Here is a 23,291-nt window from a genome sequence, read left to right as displayed (position 1 = left end):
GAGAAGGGACCTTGCCTGCTTTACTCCTATATTCCCAGCACCTAAAATAGCAACTGGCAAACAGTAGCTGTATTCAATAAAGTATGTGCCCAAGAAATTAATGGGGAATTTCTACTCACACTTCTTAAGAAGTTCAGAGGCAGAAATTAATTTCCCTGATCTCCCCAGGCTCCTGATACTATGTCCTTTATTCTTCTCACTTACTGTTTTTATTACAGTACCTGTCACAATTTATTTCATTTATCTGTTTACATACCTGTCTTCCCCTCCTGAAGAGTGAAACTTCTTAGGGTCAAGAAGCCTCTAAAATCCATTTTTGTATCACAACACCAAGCACAGTTTGGACGCAAAGCAGCAGGTCAAAAAACCTTTGCTGGATGTAGAGGATGAGACCAACTAACATGCACTGAATATTACACAAAGAACATTTCCCGAGAATTATCTCTTTAATCTTTACAATAATCCTGGGAGACAGGTACAACTATTTTCTACATTTTGGAAATGACAAAATACCCATGAAAGTTATAAATAACTTGCCTGAGTTAATTATATAAGTGGCAAACTAATCTACCTAATCAACCTACTCTGCCTAACATCCAAATCAATGCTCTTATCCACAACTGTTTCCAAAAACCATAAGCTGTACTCAATAAAAGTATACTACTTAAATGCCAAAAGCAGGAGTTTCGACACTGATAATATATCATACTGGACAACAATGCTGAAAATATTATGAAACAGTCAAAAATGGGGGAGAATATAGAGCCTTGCTACATGTTGAAAGCAACTGATTAAAATTGGAATTCTTTCCCAAACACTCGGAACATTTTTGAGTAGAAAAATGTCAATAAAACAAAACTGGTAACTGAAAAAAAAAAGTGGTAAAATGGGTACAGTTCCCAACATGTTACAGATGCAGTCCTTAAGAAAATGATAGTTGAGGGATCCCTGGGTGGCGCAGCGGTTTGGCGCCTGCCTTTGGCCCGGGGTGCGATCCTGGAGACCTGGGATCGAGTCCCATGTCAGGCTCCCTGCATGGAGCCTGCTTCTCCCTCTGCCTGTGTCTCTACCTCTCTCTCTCTCTCTCTCTCTCTCTCTCTCTCTCTCTGTGTGACTATCATGAATAAATAAATAAAATCTTAAAAAAAAAGAATGTTAAAAAAAAAAGAAAATGATAGTTGATAACTGAGAAGAGGTAACATCTTAATTTTTTTTTAAGATTTATTTATTTATTTTATGATAGACACAGAGAGAGAGAGAGAGAGGCAGAGACACAGGAGGAGAGAGAAGCAGGCTCCATGCCAGGAGCCCGATGCGGGACTTGATCCCAGAACTCCAGGATCGCGCCCTGGACCAAAGGCAGGCGCCAAACCGCTGAGCCACCCAGGGATCCCCACATCTTAATTTTTAAGACAAGCACTCTCAAGCCTTCATGTTCATAAAGTCGCAACTGCTATAAACACACACACAAAAAAAACATGTCAAATCAGTTTGTTTTTAAGAAATTATTTTGGGCATATAACGAAAGGCAACATTTTCTATCATTTACACTACTTTTTCCCCCTGGCATGTAGGCCAAATTTTAAGTGAAATCACATGTTCTAACTGCCACATCCTACTGACTAACTTTTCTGAGGAACAGACAAGTATCATCACGTGAAGCAGAGATGGGGGGGGGGGAACCCAGTAGAGCTGACGACACAACTGGTCTCTTGTTAGGCCTAATGCAAAGATTTCCAAAGTGATAAAAAGATGCCAATGTTATGTGCTGAGCTGCTGTTAGGCCTTCCCACTAGTTATCAAGTCCATTTCGGCCATTTAAAAATCCTTCAGCAATGTTTGTAAAAATTCACAGAACTGGACATCTAAAAAAAGAGTGAATTTTACTAAGTATAAACTATTACTAATAAATTTGACTTTCAAAAGCTAACAAAAAATAAAAAATCAATTTTAAAAAATAGCTGACAAATACCATAAACATGACAAAAAAAAAATGTTTTTACTCCTCAGTAAAAATCATCTGATTTTGTCAGATCCCAAAATAAATGTCAAGTTCTAAGGCTTTAAAAAACAGGGTTGGAGGTAAGACACTGGACTTACATCATGTGTTATATACTATATTATCATAATAAAGTTACGGTAGAGAAAAGCTTCCGAAAAAAATCATAATAGAAAATACACTTGAAGTACTGTACTGTAAAAAAAAAAAAAAAAAAAACATGTTTAAGTAGACCTGAGCAGTTCAAACCCAAGTTGTTCAAGGGTCAACTGTATTCTGAAGTTTCAAGTATCAAGAGGTCAATCGAACACCTGCTTATCTAGTTTCCAAAGTCCGTGAATATGAATCACCAATGTAAAAAGCTAGCAACCTGTGTCCTCACCAGTGTAGCCTCAAACTGTCGGCAACCTAGTTTTTATTACAAAAATGGTTAAAGAAATGACATTTGGGTGAGATCTACTAAATATGCTTTGTATCTATCTCTCCTCTAGGTTATATTTCTGAATCAAGTAATCACCCAATCACATTACGCTTCCTCAGAAGTCACAAACTTGAACATCTGAAGCAGCCTAATGAAAGACAAAAAGGCCGTTACTATGCTGAACCAAAAACTGCTTGAAAGAATTCAAATTTTAAAACACATTGTTGGGATCCCTGGGTGGCGTAGCGGTTTAGCGCCTGCCTTTGGCCCAGGGCGCGATCCTGGAGACTCAGGATCGAATCCCACATCGGGCTCCCGGTGCATGGAGCCTGTTTCTCCCTCTGCCTATGTCTCTGCCTCTCTCTCTCTCTGTGTGACTATCATAAATAAATAAAAATTAAATAAATAAATAAATAAATAAAATAAAAAAATAAAACACATTGTTAAGTGGTGTTGTAGTAACCAGCTATGCATATAAAAAATTGAATTAGATCCTTGCCTCACGTCATACATACACACACAAAAACTTTTCTTCCAGGCAGAATCAAGACTTAAATGTCAAATTAATTAATTAATTAATTAATTTTTTAATAGATTGTATTTATGAGAGAAAGAGAGAATCCAAAGCAGATCCCACACTGAGCACAGAGCCAAATATGGGGCTCAATCCCACTTCAAAATGATGACCTGAGCCAAAACCAAGAGAAACCAAGAGTTGGGTGCTTAACTAAGCCAAGGCAACTGAAAACTTTTAGAAAAAATATGCAAAACTCTTAATGACTCTGGGGTATGGAACAGATTTCTTAAGATATAAATGAATAAGAAAAATAGTGATAGATTTAATAATCACTTCTATTCAACAAAACCATATAAAAAGTTAACAGATGTACTAAAAGAAAATATTTGCAATTCACTTAATAGACATAAACAGAATATGTCATAAACTCCTCAATTTAAAAAAAAAAACAAAGCTGCTAAAAAAAAAACCCACAAAGCAAGGGTGACTGGGTGGCTCAGTTAGGCAGGCATCTGACTTTTGTTTTTGGCTCAGATCATGATCTCAGGATTTTAAGATTGGCCTCATCTGCGGCTCTGTGCTGGATGTGGAATTTACTTGGGATTCTCTCTCTCCCTCTCCCCCTTTTGTCCGCCCCACTCCACAGACTCCGACACCCTCACCCCTGCTCTGCTGGCAACATACATGTGCACTCGCTTTAAAAAAAAAAAAAAAAAAAAAAAAAGGCAAAGCAATGAGCATGGGGGTGTGGAAGGGAAGAGGCAGAGAGTCAATTTAAAAAGCAGAAACTTAAACAGTCACTCAACATTTGAAAAAATGCTCAATTTCATAATTAACCAAGAAAAATCTTAATTAAAAAATTAAAATGATGTGATATCATCTTATCTGTAAAAATCACATCTGATTCGTAAACATGTAAAAAATCTGACAATGCCATGGATCACAGAATTTGGAAACAGCAAATTCTCATATTCTCATGCTAAAACAAAGTGGGACAATTTTGGAGAGTAATTTGGCAATATCTGATACAGTTCAAAGTTCACATAAGGGCAGCCTGGGGGGCTCAGCGGTTTAGCACGGCCTTCAGCCCAGGGAGTGATCCTGGAGACCTGGTCAAGTCCCACGTCGGGTTCCCTGCATGGAGCCTGCTTCTCCCTCTGCCTGTCTCTCTCTGTCTCTCATGATTAAATGAATAAAAATCTTTAAAAAGGAAAGAAAAGGGGAAGGGAAGGGGAAGGGAAGGGGAGGGGAAGGGGAGGGGAGGGGAGGGGAGGGGAGGGGAAGGGAAGGGAAGGGAGAAGGGAGAAGGGAGAAGGGAGAAGGGAGAAGGGAGAAGGGAGAAGGGAGAAGGGAGAAGGGAGAAGGGAGAAGGGAAGGGAAGGGAAGGGAAGGGAAGGGAAGGGAAGGAAGGGAAGGGAAGGGAAGGGAAGGGAAGGGAAGGGAAGGGAAGGGAGAAGGGAAGGAAGAAGGGAAGGGAAGGGTAGGGAAAAGGGAAGGGAAGGGTAGGGAAAAGGGAAAAGGGAAAGGAAAGGAAAAGGGAAAGGAAAGGAAAAAGGAAAGGAAAGGAAAGGAAAAAGGAAAGGGAAAGGGGAAGGGGAAGGAAAGGAAAGGAAAGGAGATATCCCAATAACTTCCCTTCTGGGTAATATTCACTACAAAACTTCATTCAAACTTAATAATCACACGGGGGCCTGGCTGTCTCAGTCAGAACAGCATGTGACTCTGGATCTTGGGGTTGTGAGTTCAAGCCCCACGTTGGGTGCAGAGATTATTTAAAAATAGATAAACTTTTAAAAAAACAAACTTAGGGGCATCTGGGTGGCTCAGTGGTTGAGCATCTGCCTTTGGTTCAGGTCGTGATCCTGAGGTCCTGGGACCAAGTCCCCCACCTGACTCCCTGCATGGAGCCTGCTTCTCCCTCTGCCTGAGTCTCTGCCTCTCTCTCCCTTTCATGAATAAACAAATAAATCTTAAAAAAAAAAAAAAAAACTTAGTGGGCAGCCCAGGTGGCTCAGCAGTTTAGCGCCACCTTCAGCCCAGGGTGTGATCCTGAAGTCCCGGGCTCAAGTCCCAGTTCGGGCTCCCTGCATGGAGCCTGCTTCTCCCTCTGCCTGTGTCTCTTCCTCTGTGTCTCTCATGAATAAATAAATAAAATCTTTAAAAAAAACAAAAAGCAAAAAACTTAGTAACCACATACATACACATACACCAAAAAAAAAAAAAAAAATTCACACATTTTATCTATACTGCCTGCAATACAAACTGATACTTTCTATCCTATTTTAATTCCTAAACTGATTTCACAAACCCCTATTATAACACAACATGCAAGCTGAAAAACTTGACAAAGACCTTCAATATGTGCACGATATTCCTAATCAGGAATGTTCAATGTAGCATTGTTTTTAAAAGAGAAAAAATTGCAAACAGTCTAAATACCTATCAACATGATAAAAACGGCTGTATTCATAAAATAATGTAACTGTATCCCAGATAAAAGTTATGACTAAAATTAGGTTGAACAACATGAAACTGTCATTTATGTTAGGTCAAAAATGGTAATGTATCACCAATTTCTTATGAATCAAAAATACATGTTTCATGAAAAACAAGTTACAGAATAGGTAGAATATTGTTTACATCAAATTTAAAAACATGCAAAACAATATTCTGATTTATGAGTGTATCTCTATGTAGTAATTACCTAGTAACAGGCATTAGAAATGACCAACACGATGGGCAGCCCTGGTGGCCCAGGGGTTTAGTGCTGACTTCGGCCCAGGGCATGATCCTGGAGACTCGGGATCGAGTTCCACGTGAGGCTCCCTGCATGGAGCCTGCTTCTCCCTTTGCCTGTGTCTCTGCCCCCCACACCCCGTGTATCTCTCATAAATAAATAAAATCTTTAAAAAATAAATAAAAAGAAATGACCAACACCAAATTCATGATAATCATTACTTCTGGGAACAAAGTGCAATGCAATCCAAGAATATGCTTCAAGGGTACGTGCAACCTTAAAAATGGAAAGTAGGAGGGCACCTGGTTGGCTCAGTGGTTGGATGTCTGCCTTTGGCTCAGGGCGTGACCCCGGGGGTCCTGGAATCGAGTCCCACATCCGGCTCCCCACAGAGAGCCTGCTTCTCCCTCTGCCTGTTTCTCTGCCTCTCTCTCAATCTCTGTCATGAATAAATAAATAAAATCTTTAAAAAAAAAAAAAGTAGGAGAAAAATGTCAACATTTGATACAGCTGCATGGTGGATATATGAATGTTAATTATATTTGTCTCTATTCTCCTGAATGTCTGAAATACTTTAAGGAAAAAAATCCATTAGCCAAAAAAAAAAACACACCTGCAGCCTAAATTCAAACCAAAACCCATGCAAAATTACTTTAATTGCCTTGAAATGTTAACTCTTAGTCCTCACCCTGTAACCCCTTTAACTAGGCCTCCAGCAAAAACAAGCAAGAAAAAAAAAACAAGACAACAAAACAAACTCAACAGTTTTTATGTACTTCCAACTTAAATAGTTCTTTAAAATCTGTCAAGAAAAGATTTACCCCTGGAAAACTGGGTCTTGTTCCTCCTCCCTGTGTAGTGCTATGTATTTTATCATATTTCCATCTTTACCTTTGCTGCCAAGAACACTCAAATCCAAATTTTATTCTTAGTCATGGAATTATGCTTCTTTCTTTTCCTCCTTTCCTCCTTATACTTTATTACACTTCTGGATGAAATAGGATATAAATATATTCCACGAAAATAAAAAGTAACCTGTCTGTTCCACCATGCTAAAGAGTTTTCACCACACCACTTTCTTCCACGACCAATGGAACGGATGTATAGATACAATCATGCATATATGCTCACTAAACTAAGATTTCAGGGCATACAGGATTAAAGTGAATATACTGCCAGTGAAAAATAATTAGCTAATACACAAACAAAACAAAACAAAACAAAACAGCATACAAAAGGCCTAGATGGCAAAAATTTAACAAGGTAAGTTTATCTCTTCAAGATCATATGCTTTACAACGCTTTGTTTTCACACATGGATACTGTGGAAAATACAAAAGTCTAACAAGAATATGTAATACTATAAATCAGCTATCAAAAAAATTCTATTTTTCTGTACTCTTACATTTAAAAAATTCAAGTGTCCTTTCCCACAGGTATTTTCCCCATGTCTGAAGATACTCTGGCAGTTTCCAGAATTCAGCTTTGCTTTTCCTTCTCTCTGGACACTTATAATGTCTAATTAAGCCAGGCTACAAAATCATTTAGCCAGCATACACCCCCTCTAACACATAGTTTACTCCAATACAGAAAAATCAAAACCATGGGTTACATGAAACAAATCCATTTAATCCATTCCTTAACTTCCAAAACTGAATACAAAATGCTACAAATTGAATAGGTTAGGCTAATTACTCCTAACAGGTCCTTGGATATCCATCTGCCTTTTTTATCTCATTTCAGAATTAAAGAATGAGACAGAGAACATATATCAAGATGACAATTTTATGCTGCAGTTTTTTTAAGTTCATATTTCAAAGACTTTGAAAAGGTTATTTTTAACAAAATTAAAGCACTTCACTCAGCATAAGAACACAACCTAATTTAAGTTTTAAAAACACCATTTACTTCCCACTTGCTATATGCTAGGATTACTGTTCGATATAAAGAAAGCTACACTCTCCTTATCCTTAAGAAATACATAGTCTACTGGCCATCCCTCAGACTCTTAACAGGAGTGGCAAAATCATACTGCTTTCAAGAGCTAGGGAGGGATCTAAATAGGTGAGCAGATCTAAAAAAAAAAAAAAGTACTAGGAAGAACTACAGAATATAAACTCCACCTAAAATAATTCTAAATCAACTTCAAAAGAATGCCATCACAACGAAACACACCTCCTAGTGAGAGAGAACCACAATACACTGCAAGAAATGTTTAACTGACAATCAGATAAACAAAGATTAAAAAAAAGTTGGCAATGACATGGAGAAGCTAGACCTCACCCACATTTGTGGTGAGCATTTATATTGCTGTGACCTTTCTGGATGGTACTCTGATAACATGAAAACCATGTTGCTCTGTATGTTAACTAAAATTAAATTAAAAATGCAAAAAAAAAAGGAAACCATGTATTTCCTTCAACTCAGTAACCAGATTCTTAGAAAGTTATCCTAGAGTCATTAGCATCAACAATTGTACTATAATGGGTATGTACATAATACAACAAATTTAAACAATCTAAATATCCAATAATAGGAACGCTATTAAATTATGACTCACCCATTCAATAAAATACTAAAAAGAACTACTAAAGAACTACTACAGATGGACTGATTGAGAAGCTATTGTGAATATTAATTTTTAAAGCTCACTACTATGAGCCAATATGGCGCCACCTGCCAGGCTCCAAGGCTATTTCTATTCACATCCAGAAGCAGGATTCCAAGCCAGCTGAGAAGGGTTGGCTGGTATCAGGTGTGGGTTTTCTGAGAGCTGCTTATCGCCAGCCAATCTGAACTCATCATGTCCAGTGGAAACGAACACTAGCTGCCCCGCACCCTGCAGCAGTTACAGAATTAGTAAAGTGGATGCTCTGTCCTATGCTGAGGAGTTTCTACAATATTCACTACAAATCCAAGTGGAGATTTTCAAATTGCAACCAAATAAACCCAGTAAAGAACTGGCAAAGCTGGTGATGTTTATGGCACTGATTGGTCACTGCTTCCCAGAACATCTAGATGACTTTCCTCAAGAGCTGAAAGTTCTATTCTCCTAAAATTACACCGTCTTGAATGTAGATCTTCCGATAACATTTTGCAAAGCTTCTGAGAGAAGAATCTCATCAATCCATCAAGTTTGCTACTGCTCTTCTCTAAACTTCTATATACTATACAAGCTTTTATGACTTAATACACTCATTTTGTGACTAACAAAATGAATCAAAGTCCAAAATACAAGAATGAAATGAATATACTATTGCAGAATTTCATGTACAGGTTAGGAAATAGAAATGCAATTGCAGCCAAGATATCTATGAAAGTGTAAGTGAACTCTTCAGAAAAAGCATCTGAAATGATGCCAAGACTGTCAATATTATCGCAATTCATGCTCCTCTGAGGTCACCAAAGTATTAGTTGCTGCCCTGACCTTTTTAGGAAAAGATGGACAAGAGAAAAAGGACAGCAACCAAGAATGTTAGTGCAGTATGCCACAGGGAAAACAGGCTCCAAACAAGAGTAAAGGTTGAAAAGGTAATGAAAGTACTTAGAAACAAAAGATGGAGAGAAAAAAAACCACACACACACACACACACAGAGGTGTTTAACTTCTCAAGTATCCATTTGATTCATGATTCTCCAAATTCTGCAAAAAAACTACTACTGCAGCTGAGCTAGAGCTCTAAAGAGAAGTTTGAATTATGATGCTCTAGAAACTTTTGTCCAGATTGGTGGGAATTCATGAGCTTTTTCTAACTTATATCCCTTTGTGCAAAGGTTTCTACAGGAGCACCAAAGTAGTAAGATCCTTCTGTTTGGTGCACAAACACACAAACATCTCATTACCTGGTAGTCCCAAAGATCATGCAGTCACTCATGATTGTGGCCACCTATTTTGTTATGGACAAAAATTCTGGGGGAACCATGACAGAGGAATCAATGAAAGAGATTCTATGAAAGACATAACAGCTCAATGACTTAACTTCCTTAAGGCCTGGTCCACAATAAAACACGCAAAGTTAAGGAAGTGATAAATGTCTCTCAATTCTGACTCAGTTCTTCCAAACACTGAATCTCCTAGATGCAGAAGAAATTGCAAGGTTAAGACCAGATAAAATCCAGAGTACAAGAATATGGAGAATTAGGTGAAGTTTACATTCTAGGAACAGAAGTGTTGGAAACTAAAGAGGAAAACAATGCTAAGAACAAAAAAGACGGATGAGGAAATATCTCTCAGTAAGGAAGATGTTAATGGTAACTAGGTTGATATGCATCACTCTTCCAATGAAGAGGAGCATGAAAATCTCCAAGAAGCTGAACAGCTGGCAGCGGTTTAGCTTTAGCGCCTGCCTTCGGCCTGGGGCCTGATCCTGGAGACCTGGGATCGAGTCCCACGTCAGGCTCCCTGCAGGGAGCCTACTTCTCCCTGTGTCTCTGCCTCTCTCTCTCTCATGAATGAATAAATAAAATCTTAAAAAAAAAAAAAAAAAGAAGAAGCTGAGCAGCTTCAAGGAGTCAGAATGTCCAGAATGCATTCTTCCCAAGAAAAGCAACTGGCATCACAACAAACTTTTTAAGAAAAAAAGAATCCTATAGCTTCCAAGCAACTGTTCCATTCAAAAAGACCATTAAAATTGTGTTGTTAATCTGAAAATTAGTGAATTAATGGGTTTTTTGCATTGAAAAGTCCAGAAGCATGATACTTTAAAAGGCACCCAAAAAACCACACTGCAGAACAATGACTGGCTGGATCTTTTTTTAAAAAAACAACTTTGCAACATAAAAAGGAGCCCTTTTATAAAAGACAGATTTTAATTAATGACTATGTAACAATATTGGTTCATCAACTGTAACAAGGGGATCCCTGGGTGGCGCAGCGGTTTGGCGCCTGCCTTTGGCCCAGGGCGCGATCCTGGAGACCCGGGATCGAATCCCACATCGGGCTCCCGGTGCATGGAGCCTGCTTCTCCCTCTGCCTGTGTCTCTGCCTCTCTCTCTCTCTCTCTCTCTGTGACTATCATAAATAAAAAAATAAAAAAATAAAAAATAAAAAAAAAAAACATCAACTGTAACAAATATCCCACATTAATGCATGTTATTAATAACAAAAAAAAAGGTGATATAGGAAGTTTCTATACTATCTGCAAAAATTTCTGTAAACTAAAACTGCTCTAAAAAATGAAGTCTATTAATGCAGACAGATTTGTGAATAAACATTTGTATAAGCAGACAAAGAGCCGGAAATCTCTATATCAGACCGCAGTGGATTTCTACAGAGACTGAAACTGGAAAGAAGGGCACAAGGACATTTTTTTTTTTTAAGATTTTATTTATTTATTCATGAGAGACACAGAGAGAGGCAGAGACAATGGCAAAGAGAGAAGCAGGCTCCATACAGGGAGCCCGATGTGGGACTCGATCCCGGGACTCCAGGATCATGCCCCGGGCCAAAGGCAGGCACCAAACCGCTGAGCCACCCAGGGATCCCACAAGGACAAATTTTTATACTGATTATACCAGAGGTATATATATCATATATCTCTATGTTGTCTCAACTTTCTTATCCTGAGCAGTGCTCTAATGAGACACTCTAGCATATTGGGAGCCTGGGTACAGACACCAGAGTGCATGGATTCAAATCCCAACTGCATTATTAATTGGCTGATAAACTTGACCAGTTAATTTCTCTGTGCCTCAGTTTCTTCATCTTTAACTATGGATACTAGTACCTGTATCCACAGAGCTGCTTCAGGTATTAAATAATACATGTAAAGTATTGAAAAACTACCTAGTACACAATAAGTGCTCAATAAATGGTTTCACCCCCACCACCACCACCATCGAGCATCTATTATCCCTGATTTTTTTTTTAATCTTAACTAGTAAGACAAATCAGGAAAACGTTGGTTCATCAAACCCCTTTCTAGTAAGCTCTTCAAAGCAGAAAAGATAAATGTATTCAATAGCCAAATAACAACAATCTGAGGTGTTTTTTTTAATAAATTTGTTTTTTATCGGTGTTCAATTTGCCTATATATATATATATATATATATATATATATATATTTTTTTTTTTTAAGGTAGATTACACACAGGTGTGTCCAGCTGGCTCAGTCCTTGCAATTTGTGATCTCAGGGTCATGAATTCAAGACCCATCTTGGGGGATCCCTGGGTGGCGTAGCGGTTTGGCGCCTGCCTTTGGCCCGGGGCGCGATCCTGGAGACCCGGGATCGAATACCACGTCGGGCTCCCTACATGGAGCCTGCTTCTCCCTCTGCCTGTGTCTCTGCCTCTCTGTCTCTCTCTGTGTGACTATCATGAATAAATAAATAAAATCTTAAAAAAAAAAAAAAAAAGACCCATCTTGGGTGCAGAGATGAACTTAAAAAAATAAAATCTTGGGGATCCCTGGGTGTCTTAGCGGTTTAGCACCTGCCTTAGGCCCAGGGAGTGATCCTGGAGTTCCAGGATCAAGTCCCGCGTCGGGCTCCCTGCATGGAGCCTGCTTCTCCCTCTGCCTGTGTTGTCTCTCTCTCCTCTGTCTCTCATGAATAAATAAATAAAATCCTTAAAAAATAATAAATTAATAAAAAAATAAAATCTTAAAAAAAAAAGACTACAAACCACCACTTAACAATATGAGTCCATTTATACAAAAACAATCGCTAACATATTCTGTAAGAATAATCACAAAAACAAACCCCTCTGACTGGTGTGATTCTGGACAATTTTTACTTTCTTCTTTATACTTTTCATTTTAATTTTCTACGTTACATATGCATGATTTTTAACAAAATAAAGTAGGAGTCAGCAAGCTTTTCCTATTAGCGGCCAGATAGTATATATTTTAGGCTTTGCAGGCCATGAGTCTCTGTCCCACTACTTAATTCTACCCTTGCACTGCAAAAGCAACCACAAACAACATCAAAATGAATAAAGATGGCTGTATCTCAATAAAAACTTAATTTACAAAGACAACAAAACTTGCCCCACAAGTTTGTTGGCCCCTGAAATAAATTATAAATAATATATTATATTATATATAAATAAAATTAATTTCATTTGGAACACAAGAAACTGCAGCAGCTAAAATGACACTACTGGTGGAAAAAAATCCATCCATTTATTTATTCGTACTAGTCTAGGAATAGAAAAACTCTCTTTTAGGCTCTGGAAATCCTTTTCTCATAGCTAGTGTTCAGATAAGAGAAAATTTGCTATTAGGTAGCCTATAAAGTTCAGGTATGAACGTATACTGGTGGGTATGCAGTTACAAATAAAAGCTAAAAGAAATATCTTTCATATTTTAATCAATCTGAATTTTTTTCAAAGTTCATATTAATTCAGCACCAAGTAGCTGCCACCACAAGCATGCAAGTCCCAACTACTAATGAAATTGTTACACATTGTCATCAGTCAGCACTCCAACAAATTTGTGAGAATGCATGAAAACATCTATGAACAACATAAGAAAAGAAATTTCTGGGCAGCCCAGGTGGCTCAGCGGTTTGGCACCGCCGCCTTCAGCCCAGGGCTGATCCCAGAGACCCAGGATCGAGTCCCAAGTCGGGCTCCTCACATGGAGCCTGCTTCTCACTCTGCCTCTGCCTCTCTCTCTCTCTCATAAATAAATAAATAAAATCAAAGAAAAGAAAAGAAAAGGAAAGAAAGAAAGAAAGAAAGAAAGAAAGAAAGAAAGAGAAAGAAAGAAAGAAAGAGAAAGAAAGAGAAAGAAAGAAAAAGAAAGAAAGAAAGAAAGAAAAAGAAAGAAAAAGAAAGAAAGAAAGAAAAAGAAAGAAAGAAAGAAAAAGAAAGAAAGAAAGAAAAAGAAAGAAAGAAAGAAAGAAAGAAAAGAAAGAAAGAAAGGAAATTTCATATTTCTATGAAATAAAAAATCACAAATGAAAATCTTCATTCTATAAAATGAAAACCTAGTTTTTCAAATTATCAAATTCTGTTTTTTTTTTTAATCAAATTCTAACAGAATGAGAGTGAGAGGGTGATAAAAGGAGACCAACGGGTGGCCTTTAATAAGAAAACACTTCAAACTTCAGAAATGACAGTCTAAGATCTTCCCTCCAAAATTAAAGCTTTGGGTTGAAGACATTATTTTTAACATTTCATTGAGTAGCTCTGTGATCAAATGATTTTAAATGCTACAAAAGATTTTTTCGAGTTTTAAACGGTTTCTTGGGAGTTGGGGGACTGTCTCTGGAAGAGATCTAATGGGAATCCAGAATCTAAAAATAAAGTATCAAAAGGCCATCCTACTAAAAAGAATGCCAACAACCTGCACTCAAGTTACCATATCCAGTACAATTCCGGCCGGACATCTGGATCTACCAAAAGTCCCAGTTGGGCCGTCTCCTCTAGTTGCCAAATTCCAGAGACAAACGTATTTATATCTAATGTCAGATGCGAGAGGGAGAAGGTTGCTATCAGTTCCCACTCCGAACTCTCTCTCAGACCCCTGGAACTGATTTAAACCCTGTTTTCACTCGTTCTAAGCGCAGCACACAGGGACAGAGGAAAAGCCAAGAGGGGCTTGGCAAACCAGGGCCCAAGGCAGTATCCCCAGTCGGCGGCCTGGGGCGCCACCGAAGGAAAGGTAGAAAAATCTTCCACCCCGAGGACTATAAAAGTAGCACTGGGCAGAACCCGTTCGAAGCCTGCAACCAAAGAAATTCCTAGAACTAGTCAGAGACCGAGATGGGGACGGGGACGGGGGGACGGGGGGACGGGGGCAGTAGGAAGGGCAACCGCACGCACCGGGAGAGGAGGGGAGAGGAGGGGAGAGGAGCGGAGGGGGCTCCAGACCCGCGCCGGGAGGGGCGAGCGGGCGGGGGACGCCAGGCACACACCGCGGCAGGACGGAGGGCGGATCCAGGCCCCGCCGGACGGCCCCGGGGCCACAGCGCCGCACGCCGCGCCCCGCGGCGACGCAGGGAAGGAGGCCGAGTTGAAGGCTGGGACCCGCGCGCGCTGCCCGGCCCGCGCCGGGAACACTCCCCCCTCACAGCCCTCACCTCCTCCTCCTCGACCCGGGCTCCCTCCGCCCGGGAAACGGCGCTCACACTCCAGAGACCCTCACCCGGAGCTTGTCGCCGCCTCGCCGCGTGTCTCGGACTCCTCGGGGACCACGGCCGAGGGGAGGGGGAGGAAGGGGAAGCGGAGGAGGGAGGGGACCCGGTGGAGCCGCGCCGCTGCCGCCGCCGCGATACCGCGTCTGAGATCCTGCTCGCGCCGCCGCGACAGCCGCCGCCGCGTCTTCCCGCCCCCACGACTGCGCGTCGCCGTGACGCGCATCGCACGAGGCAGTTCGAACCAATAGGGCCGCAGGTCGTACGCAGGCGCACTAGCCCAGACCGGAAACTGCTCTTCTGACCGCTCAAGAGTGTGGATGCATCCTGGGAGTTGTGGTTCGGCCAGAAATTCAGCGAAAGCAGGACTGAGCATGGAGACACAGAGAGGAAGAGTGCTACTCGGGCGGGCACACAAATCCCCTTCGTTTTTTCCCTCCCACCGAAAGCGGAAGCAGTTTAGATCAGAAGAGGCAGGGGCCAGCTCGGGGACGCTTTTTCCGGTCTCTATGGATACGGGCTACACACCTTGGGCGGAAGCCAAAATTGAGGGATTTAGACTGGATCATGTTTCTGCCAATAGCCAATATTCTGCTGGGCGTTGTCTGTGAAAGCTTCCGAAATAAACCTTGGGCATTAGCCAAGTCTTGTACAAAGCAATAGCGTTTGCCTTTTATTACCTTAGTACAAGGCTCCTCAAAAACATGTAAACTCACTCACTCTTAGAATACATGTAATTCAGGATGATTTGTAAAATGTGTTTAATGTAATGGCAGATCAGAAACTAATTCGGCATTCAATACTGTGTCCCTTTCCCAAAGTGAGTGATTTTCTACATATGAGCTTTCAACGGAGCTCTAACTTCTTAGAAATCAAATAAATGGTTTGGTTACCTACTTATTCTAAAAGAAAAGGAAGTACAAGCTCCCTACTCTCTCAGCCGAAAGCTCGGTTTTTCATTAACCAACAGAATTACAAAAAAGGGTTTTCACTTTTCCAAACTGGTAATTGTTTCTGTGCCTTCGCCTGGGCTTCGGAAAGGCTTCCTAAGAACAACAATTTGCATTTTTGCATTTTTGGATAGGCGGAGAAACCTGGATAGAAAGTGGTTGGCTTTATAAAAATGTTTTCCTCACGTTCAGTTCTAAGATGAACGTATCACACTCTGAAGAGGTAATTGCTTTAACTGTAAAACCCCTTGTTAACGATTAGAGAAAATCCGAAAGCTTTCAAGAGCGGTTATGCCCATGCCTTGCTTGTCCTACCCGTGATCCACAGCAACAGGAAACAAAGAATTCTGGAAAAAGCTGCACAGATCTCATACTAGAAGGCCTAGAGTCTAATGTATGAGGGACTCCCCACTCACCCCCCCCCCAAAAAAAGATAAAGAACTCTTCAAGCCTGGAAGTGTAAATTCTAGAAATGAGTAAAGTTACTAAAATCACAAAAAGCATGAATAAGATGGTCTTAATACTGGTATTTTAGGCCACCCAGTTAAGCATGCAAGAGATAAAATTAATACAAATTAAATAACAGAAATTAAATTTGAAGGACCAAATTCCCTTCAATAATGACTTCTATTTTTCCAGATATAGATACATAAAGCTTTAGAAATTGAAATCCAGGGATCCCTGGGTCGCGCAGCGGTTTAGCGCCTGCCTTTGGCCCAGGGCGCGATCCTGGAGATCTGGGATCGAATCCCACGTCGGGCTCCCGGTGCATGGAGCCTGCTTCTCCCTCTGCCTATGTCTCTGCCCCTCTCTCTCTCTCTCTCTCTCTCTCTCTGTGTGACTATCATAAATAAAAAATTTTAAAAATATATTTTAAAAAAAAAGAAATTGAAATCCAGGAAGACATTCATTCATACACTTCCACAGCACATCAGAAACAAAATACAGGCAGCTTTGAATAGCAAATTTAACCCAGTATATTACCTCACATAGCGAAAAGTTAAGAACAAGAGCCTCAATAAAAGATCTGCTGAAGGTGACAGATCTGTATAAAAAAGACAATTTAAAAAAGAGATTGTTCCAGGATCTCAAATCTTTTCTTAAATCATCCTCTCTCTTAATGACTTGCTTTGACAAAGTGCTTTACTCTATGAAACTTCCTCTGGAACGGTCCGATGTGTGGTAAAACGTGAAAGTGTTCTCATTTTCCCACCAACATTTTACCTCTCATTCTCTGTCACCTTGATCTCATTCCCAGATCACTATTGCCATTCCCTGATGCTTTCTTTTTTTTATACATTTTTAAAAATATTTTATTTATTTATTCATGGCAGACACAGAGAGAGAGAGGCAGAGACACAGGCAGAGGGAGAAGCAGGCTCCGTGCAGGGAGCCGGATGTGGGACTCGATCCCGGGTCTCCAGGATCACGCCCTGGGCTGAAGGCCCTAAACCACTGGGCCACCGGGGCTGCCCTCCCTGATGCTTTCAATGATAAAATAAACCACATCATTTCCTCAGAATGCTCACACCTTCTCAGCTAGTGAGGATGGTGCCACCATACATCCCATACATGTCCCATGTCCATGCTGGCTTCACCCATGTCCCTTACCTAAATGTCACCATTCAGTGTTCCAAAGCAGATTTCTCAGGCCTGTCTCCCAGGCTGTACTTCAGTTAGTAATCCCTATTTATTATCTTATGACTAGATGTTCAAAAACCAAGGAGGAATCAGTAAAATTCTGTATCCTCCAGTGTCAGCTGTGGATCTTTAGAATCTCTGCTCTCTCCATTCTTATCGTGTCACACTTCCCCATAGGAGAGTGGAGTTCTTCATCTTTGGCAGCACTAAGAAAAGATTCCTGTCCACCCCTACTCCCTATACTAGTCACCAGTGACACAACAGTGCCCTGTGGCACAGCTAGTCTGATGTAGTCATCTCCACAATTATCAGATGTTGTTGACAAGGAGAACGCATCACTGGGTGAGTAACATTCATAATCTATTGTGGCCATCCCAGAAGGAGGCTTCAGTGACATTATAGTATGTTGCTGAAATGGTGATATTGGACTTGCTCTAGGAACAGACTTAAAGTGCATTGTGATATGCAAGTCAATAGACAAGTTGAAGATGTGTCTAAAACAACAAGCAAATGAAGGTGCAGCTTTCAAATTCTAAAGGGTAAAAAAAAAGAGGCACTCTGAACTCCATTGAACTTAAACTTGGGTTCAGAACTGGTTTCTGTTACTTTTATAAATAGAAGAGGAATTATTTCATTCATTATTTTTCTAATCAGAGCAATTGCTATTTTCAAAAAGAAGGGAAAAAGTCAAATTATCTGCTAGGTAAAACCAAAATTATCAGTCTTCTTTGAGAGAACTGTTTTATGACTTTCCCCTAAAAGATCACAAAGAGAAATCAGCTTCATTATTACAAAATAGTTAAAGCCCTCTAAACTCTGCTTTTCTCTGCCAATATCTATAAGCTTTTGAAATATAAACATTAGAACTGAAGGAAAAATCTGGACAATATAGAACTTGGACCATAAAAAACATAAACCAAAAAAGAAAGAGCAAGGAATGTCAAAGCAGTCCCTGTAACTATCTCATATATATGCCGTAAGAGAGGAAAGACTTTCTTCTATCCTCTTATGTTCCACGGCTGGCCTATGAATTAAACTGACGTAAAACAGATGAAGAGGAGAAAAGCACGCCAATGTATTATATATCTTTACGGGTACATGGGAATCTCCAGAAGGAAAATGAAGACCTGCAGAAAACTTTAGACGTAAAAGCTTTTTACACAAAAATTGAAAAACTGTAGGGATGTGACAAGACAAAGGCACTTCCTCTAAAAACAGTAAATTGTGGGACAATGACTAGGAACTATACTGGGCAAACTAAGAGTTACTGTTCTAGGTTTATTTGTACATGTCCATTTTAGCATTGAATCTCAGTATCTGATGATACGAATGTTCTTCTCATGGGATGGATGTCAATTAAACTTATTATGGTGATAAGTATATACATATATCCCATCATGTTGTACACCTTAAATTCAGACAATGTTAAATGTCAATTATATCGCAATAAAACTGGGAGCAAAAGAAGAATGTTCTCTTCCTGATACAGAAAGGGTACCTTTCTCGTGGGAAATTTTATGACCTGTTTTTAGATAGAAAGGGTAAGGGTAGAGAACCCTTTGTGCATCTGTTGTTTCTCAACTGCTCTCAGCTCAAAATAACCAACTCCCCAAAGTGTCATATTTTAGGTGGCACATTCTGAGCCCCTTCAAATGTAAAACAGTCAAATTGGACTTTGAAGCATTGGGATTCAATGGTATTAGTTGCTTTAAAAATAATAGAGTAATTTAGGGGGATCCCTGGGTGGCTCAGCAGTTTAGTGCCTGCCTTTGGCCCAGGGCATGATCCTTGAGTCCCGGGATCGAGTCCTGCGTCGGGCTCCCTGCATGGAGCCTGCTTCTCCCTCTGCCTATGTCTCTGCCTCTCTCTCTCTCTCTCTCTCTCTCATGAATAAATAAATAAAATCTTTAAAAATAATAATAATCTAGTAATCTACATGGCAAAATTAGAGTGAAAAGCATAAGTATCTGTATTCTGGCTTAATTGCAGTTACAGTGATATCAAATATATATTGATAATTATCACAGTCTTTGAAGTTTTTCGAGGAGTCCGTTTCCAACACTTAGAGAAACATCATAACACTAAATTTCCATTTAGGTCACATTTTAGTATTGTTTAAAACTGAGGATAAAGAGCAGTGTAAACATTCTCATAATTACACAAATTATAACAGCAGCTCCACAAACACCAGTTAAGTAACATAGCTCTGAGGAAAGAGCAGGAGACTGAGAACATTACTAGTGACTGTGCTGCTAACTGACTCACTGTTTAACTCTGACCTACGTGCAGTTCCTGTTAAGTTTTGATATTTTCATCAATGAAATGAAGATGTCTATTAATACATTTTTTTAAATGGACAGAGAAAAGAAACACACAACTTTATGAAATGTGCTTGCTGGTGGTAAGGGGTGAACAATAAGTATGGGAATTAAATACTTCACCTTCATTAGTAATAGTTCATGTCTAATATAAGAAAACAGATAAAGCAAATGACAGATGTTCAACATCATTTATTAATGCTGGGTGATGTGTCTTAGAGTCTTTAGAGTCTTCTCTAAACATTTTTTTAACGAACTTTTGAGTAAGATATTTTTATTTTATTTTATTTTATTTTATTATTTTATTGGGGGTGGGGGTGGGAAGGGGCAGAGGAAAGAGAGAATCTTAAGCAGGCTCTAAGCCCAGCCCAGAGCCTGACGCAGACTTGATCTCACAACCCTGAGATCATGACCTGAGCCAAAATCAAGAGACTAACGTTTAACCAACTGAGCCACCTGGGCACCCCTTCTCTAAACACGCTTTTGTAGTTTGTAAAAATCAACTTTATCAAAGTATACTTTACATACAATAAAATGTACCAATTTTTTTTTAATTTTTTTATTTATTTATGATAGTCACAGAGAGAGAGAGAGAGAGAGGCGCAGAGACACAGGCAGAGGGAGAAGCAGGCTCCATGCACCGAGAGCCCGACGTGGGATTCGATCCCGGGTCTCCAGGATCGCGCCCTGGGCCAAAGGCAGGCACCAAACCGCTGCACCACCCAGGGATCCCAAAATGTACCAATTTTTTGTGCACAGTTCAAATAATGGGCTTTCCTCAGTTTTATTGCAGCACAATGAACTAACAAAATTGTAAGACATTTAAAGTTTACAACATGATTTGATATACATGTACATTGTAAAAGGATCCCACCACCACCCCAGCAGCGAGTTAATCAACACATACATCACCTCATATATTTACTATTGTGTGTATTGGTGAAAACACTGAGGTTCTACTCTCTTAGTAAGTTTCAATGATAAAATACAGGCTTTGCACAGTGGCAGTATCGTAGCCAATGAGGTTTATCCGAGGCACAATTATTGTTAATGATAAAATAGAGTGTTATCAACCATGGTCATCCTATTATAACTTAGATCCCCCTAAGACCTTCCTTACCTTATAACTGAAAGTCTGTACCCTTTTACCAACCTATTTCCCCTACCCTGCAGCCCCTGGCAACCTCTTTTCTACTCTATGATTCTACAAGTTCAACTTTTTGTTTTAGATTCCACATGTGATATCATGCAGTAGTATTTGTATTTCTCTATCTAGCTTATTTCATTTAGCATAATGAACTCCAGCTTCACCCATGTTGTAGCAAGTGACAAGATTTTCTTCTTTTTATGGCTAATTATATTCCACTGTGTATATGTATATATATGTGTGTATATATATATATATATATATATATATATATATCGATCCATTCATGTGTTGATAGACACCTGAGTTGTTTCCACACCTTGGCTATTGTGAATAATTCTGCAATAAACACAGGACTGTAAATATCTCTTCAAGGCAATGGATTTGTTTCCTTTGGATATATATCCAGAGGCGGGATAGCTGAATCATCTGGTAGTTCTAAAGTAAACTCTAATTCCCATGTGGGGCTCAAACTCATGAACCTAAGATCAAGAGTTGCATGCTCTAACAAGTAGGCCAATCACATGGCCCAGTAGTACTACTTTTCATTTTTGAGGAACCTATATACTGATTTATATTGCTACCAGCAGCATACAGCCAGTAGCATACAATGGTTCCCTTTTCTCCACATTTTTTTTTCCAGCATGGAGCCCAATGCCCAGTGTGGAGCCCAACACAGGGCTTATATTCACAACCCTGAGATCAAGACCCAAACTGGGATGAGCCAGACGTTTAACCAACTGAGCCACCAGGTGCCCACCTTTTCTACACATTCTTGACAGGATTTGTTAGCTCTTGTATTTTTTTTAAAGATTTTATTTATTTATTCATAGAGGCACACACACAGAGAGAGAGAGAGAGAGAGAGAGAGAGAGAGAGGCAGAGACACAGGTAGAGGGAGAAGCAGGCTCCATGCAAGGAGCCCAACGTGGGACTTGATCCCGGGTCTCCAGGATCATGCCCCGGGCTGCAGGCGGCGCTAAATCGCTGTGCCACTGGGGCTGCCCAGCTCTTGTATTTTTTTTTTTTTTTTGTATTTTTGATAATAACCATTCTAACAGGTGTGAGGTTATATCTTATCATTTTTATTTAATTTCCCTGAAGATTAGTGATGTTGATCTTTTCATGAATTTGTTGGCCTTTGGATGTTTTCTTTGGAAAAATGTATATTCAGGTCCTTTGGCCGTTTTGAAATTGGGTTGGTTGTTTTTTGTTTTTTCTCTTTTTGTTTCTGCTGTTGGGTTGTAGGAGTTCCTTCTATATTTTGGATATTGACCACTTATCAGATATGTGGTTTCCAAAATGTTATGCCATTTTATAGGTTGCCTTTTCATTTTGTTGTTGATGGTTTCACTTGCTAAGCAGAAGCTTTTTTTTTTTTTTTAATTTGATTTCTTTATTTCAGACAGAGAGAGAAAGCATGAGCAAGAGGAGGGGCAGAGGGAGAAGCAAACTCCCCGCTGAGCTGGACTCAAGGCTCACCAGGACCCCGGAATCATGATCTAAGCCGAAGACAGACGTTTAACCAACTGTGCCACCCAGGTGCCCTGAGCAAAAGCTTTTTATTTATTTATTTATTTATTTTTTTTTTTTTTATTGCAAAAGCTTTTTAATTTAATGTTGTCCCACTTGCTTATTTTTGCTTTTGTTGCCTTTGCTTTTAGCGTCAAATCAAAAATCATTACCAAGATCAATTTCAAGGAAATTATCCTCTATGTTTTCTCCTAGGAGTTCTATGATTTCAAGTCATACGGTCAAGTCTAATGCATTTGGAGTTGATTTTTGTATATCCTGTGACATGATGGTCCAATATCACTCTTTTGCATATGGATATCCAGTTTTTTCCAACCCTATTTATTAAAGAGACTATCATTTTCTTATTGTATATTCTTGGCTTTGTCAAAAATTAATTTACCATATATGCCTGAGGTTTTTTCTGTGCTCTCTATTCTGTTCTGTTGGTTATTGTGTCTATTTTTATGCCAACACTATACAATACTATATAGCTTTGTAATGTAATTTGAAATCAAGTAGCTTTGTTCTTCAAGATTGTTTGGCTATTCAGTGTCTTTTGTGATTCCATGCAAACTTTAGGATTGTTTTTCTATTTCTGTGAAAAATACCATTGAAACTTTGATAGAAGGGATCCCTGGGAGGCTCAGCGGTTTGGTCCCACGATCGATTGAGTCCCACATCGGGCTCCCTGCATGGAGCCTGCTTCTCTCTCTGCCTGTGTCTCTGCCTCTCTCTCTCTGTGTCTCTCATGAATAAATAAAATAAAATCTTTAGAAAAAAAAAAGAAACTTTGATAGAGATTGCATTTAATCTACAGATCACTTTGGATAGTATGCACATTTTAACTATTAATCCTTCCAATCCATAAACATGAAATAGCTTTCTATTTATTTGTGTCTTCTTCAATTTTTTTTCAACAATACCGTATAGTTTTCAGCATATAGAACTTTTACCACCTTGGTTAAATTT

General features: G+C 39.5%; 1 protein-coding gene, 1 long non-coding RNA gene and 2 pseudogenes across 13 annotated transcripts in view; 3 read left to right on the top strand and 1 right to left on the bottom strand.

Moving 5' to 3' along the window:
* Positions 1 to 23,291, bottom strand: part of ADIPOR2 (adiponectin receptor 2) — a 146,160-nt gene that overhangs the window by 84,165 nt on the left and 38,704 nt on the right. For 2 of the 9 annotated variants that reach the window (XM_077871633.1, XM_077871631.1), the window contains exon 1: positions 14,698 to 14,952. The exons of 2 other annotated variants lie outside the window; for them this stretch is intronic. The gene's annotated coding sequence lies outside the window, so the exon portion shown is untranslated. Of the gene's footprint in view, positions 1 to 5,976; positions 6,114 to 14,697; positions 14,953 to 17,312; positions 17,556 to 23,291 lie in introns of those variants that run through there. 5 more of the 9 variants (XM_077871635.1, XM_077871632.1, XM_077871637.1 and 2 more) reach the window with 4 other exon arrangements.
* On the top strand, positions 8,477 to 9,627 carry LOC144297522 (protein SDA1 homolog pseudogene; annotated as a pseudogene).
* On the top strand, positions 14,944 to 22,692 carry LOC144297457 (uncharacterized). 4 transcript variants are annotated; one of them, XR_013364512.1, is made up of 6 exons: positions 14,944 to 15,924; positions 16,030 to 16,095; positions 17,520 to 17,684; positions 21,451 to 21,559; positions 22,213 to 22,349; positions 22,536 to 22,692. It is a non-coding gene; the product is annotated as an uncharacterized LOC144297457 (long non-coding RNA). The 4 variants fall into 4 exon arrangements; XR_013364513.1 differs by lacking the exon at positions 16,030 to 16,095 and having other exon boundaries at positions 14,945 to 15,924; XR_013364511.1 differs by lacking the exon at positions 14,944 to 15,924 and having other exon boundaries at positions 15,931 to 16,095.
* Positions 20,651 to 20,723, top strand: LOC144297767 (U4 spliceosomal RNA; annotated as a pseudogene).

This window comes from Canis aureus, chromosome 25 (assembly GCF_053574225.1).
Source record: "Canis aureus isolate CA01 chromosome 25, VMU_Caureus_v.1.0, whole genome shotgun sequence".
Taxonomy (NCBI): Eukaryota; Metazoa; Chordata; class Mammalia; order Carnivora; family Canidae; genus Canis; species Canis aureus.
This window is presented reverse-complemented; position numbering and strand designations above follow the sequence as displayed.